The following is a 6,031-nucleotide window of genomic DNA, read 5'->3' as shown; positions in this document are numbered from 1 at the left end:
AATAAAAGGAGCTCAAAATAGTCCATGACTATACATATATAGCTACTTTAATCTTAGAGTGTCATATTTCTCCAATTTAATTTCTTGACTATAAAATTTAATCTCAAATGATCCCTAATAACTAATTGGGACCAATTTTGTATCCCAATTTTCATCAATTTATTTTCGATGGATCATTTGATATCAATTTTGTATAGTCGAATAACTAAGTTGGAATAATATGATACTCTTTGACTAAATTGATCATATTCAAATAATTGAAAAATCAATTGAAGTTTCTTGTCTTTATAAGAGGTTAAAAAAATGATCAGTTTTATGACGGGTTCGCTTGGAACGGCTTTTTTATTTCTTATTAAAGTAACTTTTTAGTTCAAAATTTTTTTATTTTTTTAACTAAAAAACTACTTTAAGAAGCAGTAAAAAGACTGTCCCAAACGAATCCTAAGTTTACACCAAATTAAATAGATAGATCTCATTGGTTTCTAAGAAAATAAATTCACTCCACCTGATCTGAAACAACCATTTGATGGCACAACTTTCAGCAGTACCAAAGAGATTGCTCCTTCTCTAAGAGAGATGAAACCGGCTTCCAACATATAGCTTGAAGCCGGTGTCATCTCTCCTAGAAAAGGATATGCAACTCTCTCCTTCTTCTCTATTTTACTTCTCTATAGCCTTTGTCACTTCTACTTGTGAATGATGGAGGAAAATGAGCAATCTCACAGCTCTATATATATGTTTTTCTTTTTGCCTGCTTATAGTCTCTTCATTCATATTCTGAATGAACAATTCAGCATCTCATGATTTTGAATTGTTCTTCCTTTTGCTTTCACACTGACTGAGATCTACGAAGAAATTGAATATTATTCAGGTTTTGAAACTGTTCCTAAAGACTTGAAATTGAATATTATTCGTGTGTGAATGTTGACCGGGAAAGAAAATCTGTGGTTTTCCTTTTAGGTTGACTGATGTCATTCCTTTTAGGTTGACTGATGTCATTCTTTCATTCTTTGCTTTCTTCCCATTGGGCTAAAGCTTCAAGGCTTTTTCAAAATGAGAGAAGATTGTGTGAAAGCAGGATATTCTAACTTGGGCTTTTTTTTTTTTTTTTTTTTGGAAAATTAAGGGCTTAGCACAAATTCTATTAAGTAAAGAAACTAGTTACATGTGTAAGAGGATCAAGTAAAAACCAAAATTTGAGGAGGAACCTCAACATAAAATAAAAGTGATCACCAACAAGGTGCAAAAATTACACATGTCAAAAAGCTCAAAAAAATAAAGGGAACCCCTCACAAAAAGACTAAGGGGGGCCTTAGAAAATTGAGGTTGTGTTAAAGAACTGTCCCGCAACAGCCCCCGGTTGCGGAGATGCCTTCCTGAATAAGTTGCAAAATAACCACCATCCAATAAGAATGAAGAAAGCAACCTCATCATCATTGCCCAGCAGTCGAAAACATAACCAGCCAGCACATTCCTAAGAGCCAGAAAAATCGGAAAACATGCAACAGTCTGGATGCAAAACCTTGCCCAGCAATTAAGAACATACACAGCTAGCACAGTCCGAAGGGCCAGAAAAATCGAAAAACAGCCAAACGACAGGAAGAAAAGGCTTCAAGAGTTACAGTAAGTGCAGAAATTCATCACCATTTTTCCACTTAGCAATTTTGAGTCTAATGGCATTTTCAATTATCAACTGAATAGTAGAATAGCTCTTAAAATTGTTAGAAAATTTCCTATCATTCTACTCCTCCAAATGAAATAAATTGCAGCCCAAAGAACAATCAAATTAAAGTATTTCTTGCTTCCTAGAATAGTTATAATTTTCTATAGTTTCCACCACTTGGCTGAGATTAGGCCTCATAAGAAACTTTCTTAAAACTGGTAAGAGATCCCATAAGATAGCATGAGAGTAATCACAATCAAAGAAAAGATGAGACGTACTTTTAGATTTTTTGTTGTAGAGAGAGCATATGGGATTAACCTCAATGTTTCTTCGGAGTAGAGAGTCAGTAGTTTTAAGACCTCCCGTAAAACATAATTAGCCAAAAATAGAAAAACGTAAAGCCCGATATTTATGCAACACCGATTTATGCCAGACCACTTCATTTTCTAGTTTATAAAAATCTTGTAAAAAAGATTTAAATTTAGACTTATCACCATTAAGCCAGCTTAAGCAATTAGCATTACCCTCATTAAAAATTTGAATGCGATTAATAGTAGACAACATATCCGAATGACAGCCCAAGGGGAGCTTCCAGCCAGAGGTGTCATAAAGCATAGAGAGTTGGGCGTGATCAGAGAAGCAAGAAGTGAGAGATTGGTGATATTGCAAATCTAGTTATCAGTTCCCATTACACCAATGATCCCATTTAAGGCTCATAGGACAATCACTAGTGACTTTAAAGCTAAAATTGTTTTTGGTAAAATTGGTTGTACATCTCACAGATACTTCTCCACATCACAGAAGATGACTGAGGGGGGTTTTTCTAGTGAGAAAAATAGTTGGCGAAGATCCAAGAAGATAAAGGCGATGGGTTATTGTTGTAAATCCTCAAAATAAGAAAGCAGTTGAAGCAATATCTAAGGGCTTGGAAAGAGAGGAGACCCAAACCTCCCATATCTTTAGGTTTGCAAGTGTTAGCCCAAAAAACTAAGTGAAGTTTCTTTGCTTGAAGATCTCCAAAAAATAGAAACTTAGCAGCAATTTTTTTGATTTGTTTACAACAAGTTTTGGGTATAATTGCTCCACGGATCCAATAAGCAATGATGTTCCATATAGTGAATCAGAGAAATTGAAGCCTACATGCAAAAGAAAGAGTTTTTGCTTTCCAACCGTAAAATTGTTAGTAATAATATCAATGAGGTGATAGAAGTCAGATAAAATGGTTATCTTGATGCAAATAGGGATTCCCAAATAGGTGAGTTTAGAGCAAGAGGTGGGAATGTGAAAAGAAGCACAGATATCCACAGTATAGGGGTTGGAGTGGCGAAGAATGATAACACTTTTATCTGGGTTAATATTTAACCCTGTGGAGCTAGCAAAAACATGAAGAATGTGATTTAAGGAGTTGCAATTCTCTATTGGTTTTCCCAAAAACGAGTAAATCATCTGCATATAGTAGGTGTGATATGTGGAAACCATTAATGTCCACGGCCTGAACGTTTGTGATAACTTTTTTACTACTTTCTAAGTCAGCTTTCTATTAATTTTTTTTTTAAAGTACTAAAAAACCATTTTATAAAGTAATAATACGAAAGTTGTCCCAAACGGGACCTTAGGCTTGGTTTGGAACGGTGTTTTTTTTTTTGTTGCTTCTTAAGGCAAATTTTTAGTAAAAAATAATAATAAAAAATTTATTGAAAAATTATTTTAAGAAGCAGTAAGAAAGTCATTTAAGACAACTTTCTTATTGATTTTTTAAGTAACTTTTTTAGTTAAAATTTTCTAGTTAATGAATTTTTATCCTAAAAAGTTTAATGAAAAAGCTGTCTCAAACAAAGCCTTAATTTTCATAAGTAATTAAGATCTTATAAAATGTTATTCATGTCATTTTTTTATGACATTTGTTGTATTGATTACATAAAAATATTTTAACATTTTACTATTTTGTTATACATTCTATTGCAAACATCTCCTTTGTTTTTGAATTTATCTACAAATCATAATTACATAATTTTATGTGAGTTAGATATAATAGAGATATAATGTGTAAAATTATTTAGATTTATAGTTAATAAAAATGGGTTAGAATATCCTAACTTTTGTTTTTTATTCAAAACAAAGATGATTTAATAATTTTCCATCTGTTATTGTCTCAACATTTAATGTTGAGGTTACTTATGAAAAAATGCACACATTCGTCTGAACTTAGGAAGAATTATGTTCTAAAATCATAGAAAAAATTATTATTCATAACTTTATATTATTGCTGCTCTATAATTGTTTTAGTGTTATAAAATTCAAAGTTGTAGAGAGAGAATTTTTTGTCTTAATATTATGTAAAGAACTCGCATACAAAGAGATAAAATAAGTCAAGAGCTACTAAAAAAAGACACAATATTTATTTATATAAAAATTCAGAAAAAGGAAAATCATAAAATAGGACCTAGTCGAAATAATTTAATTGAATTATATTATTCATTACAAATGATGATGCCCATCCTTATAATTGAAAAATGTGTTGATAATACATAATAGACATAAATTGTGGGGGATGACTTCCATAGAGGAAGTTTGAGAAGCTAAGGTGTTGGAGTTATTTTCAATTCATAGTTGATAGAACATTGGTTCATTAGTTCATTCTTCTTCCAAGAGGGGAATCTAGAGACCAAAAAGTTCAGATAAGCCTTGATTTCATTATTTAATTTCTGTTTTAGTGGTGATTACATGTGAGAAATTGATTGGAGAGGAAGGGCGATGAAGTTGCAAGCGTCGGCGTTAGTTTCAACGACATCCATTGGCATTAGTGTTGATAACATATATCAACATTTGTTGGCAGTGGCATGCGTCATCGTTGGTATTAATGAAGCTTATTGACATTAGTATTGTTGATGATATGCATTTGTCTTATTGTTGATGGCATGCATCAGCATTAGTGTCGACAACATGCTTCAATATTATTGGCGATGACATATACATCAATATTGATGTTGATAGATTACATTAGCCTTATCGAAGATAACGATCAAGAGATAGTAGTTGTGACTACCAAAAACTTGATATTTTCGTAGTGATTATATATAACAACAGTTTACAAACTATCGCTATAGATTGATATAGGCAGCGATGTTAACCGTGCTAAAATTACTACAATTTTTCACAACATTCATTTTAAAAATTGCTAAAAAAGTATTTTTAAATTTTCAAATTTTATATCGCCATTAGGCAGTGTTTGATGCACAATGATAGTTGGTGGAAGTGGTTGGATGATAGTAGCCGGATAATAGTAGCTACATAACCATAGTCAGGTGATGATAGTCACGTATAGTTAAATGATGATAATCCCAATGATTGTGGTTGGGTGGCGATAGTTGGGTGACAATATCAAGTAATTATATTCACACAATGCATGGTGGTGATTACTAGCATTGATTTTTGAATAATGCTCTCTCCAACACCAAGTTCAGGTCCAAATCTAAGCTCCACTTCAAGCTCCCTCCCATTTCGAGTCCCATGCATGCAAAGAACGGGGTTATTTAAAATGTTTTAGAGTGGCTTTCTTGAGAATTTTAGCAAAAATCTCTAAACACTCAATATAATTTGATTGTTAATGTTGATTATCTTGATCATGGAATGCTCCTCACGCATTAAGCATTTAAATCATATTAAAATTGAGAAACATTGGGGCTCATAGGATTTCTCTTATTATAATCCCACAAAATTTGGAGATCATTTGATCCATCAAATATTATCAAAAAGTTTCTAATTATGCTTCAAGTATTTGATTTAGGCTCATTTTTACTTGGATCAAAATATTTTTTGTGGTATGAGGATCTTCTAGTCAAAATATTTATTTCAATCATAAGTTTGTCGAAATTAGAATTTAAATGATTATCATGAATTTAATTCGGAAAGTTTTCAATTCAAGTAGTACTACGTGATTTGTGTTTCGTTAGATGAGTTTTCACTGATATATCATTTGCTCTCTATTTTTTTATTGACAGAATATGTGGTCCTAAAATAAGTGGAGTACTAAATTTTGTTGTGCAAAATTATAATTTAAAAAAGATTTATAAGGCACGACCACTCCTATACACACATGGATCTCTGCTTGGAGTAGTTAATTAGATAGTCTCCCTTAATCATAATTACACCCTTATTTAAACCGCACATCAGTTGGAGAAAAAATAAAAAAAAAAATTTACTACACAAAAAATTGCTAAAATTTGATAGCGTAGTTTCAATTGGACCAAAAAAACTGTCAAAATTGAGTTTAAAATGATAAAAATAATCTTTGGAACACAAAAAAAATCAACGATGTCCTATATGGGCTTGGAAATAGAGTGATTATTCTGTACGGTATCCGAATGT

This window comes from Dendrobium catenatum, unplaced genomic scaffold, assembly GCF_001605985.2.
Source record: "Dendrobium catenatum unplaced genomic scaffold, ASM160598v2 fragScaff_scaffold_1636, whole genome shotgun sequence".
Classification (NCBI taxonomy): Eukaryota; Viridiplantae; Streptophyta; class Magnoliopsida; order Asparagales; family Orchidaceae; genus Dendrobium; species Dendrobium catenatum.
This window is presented reverse-complemented; position numbering follows the sequence as displayed.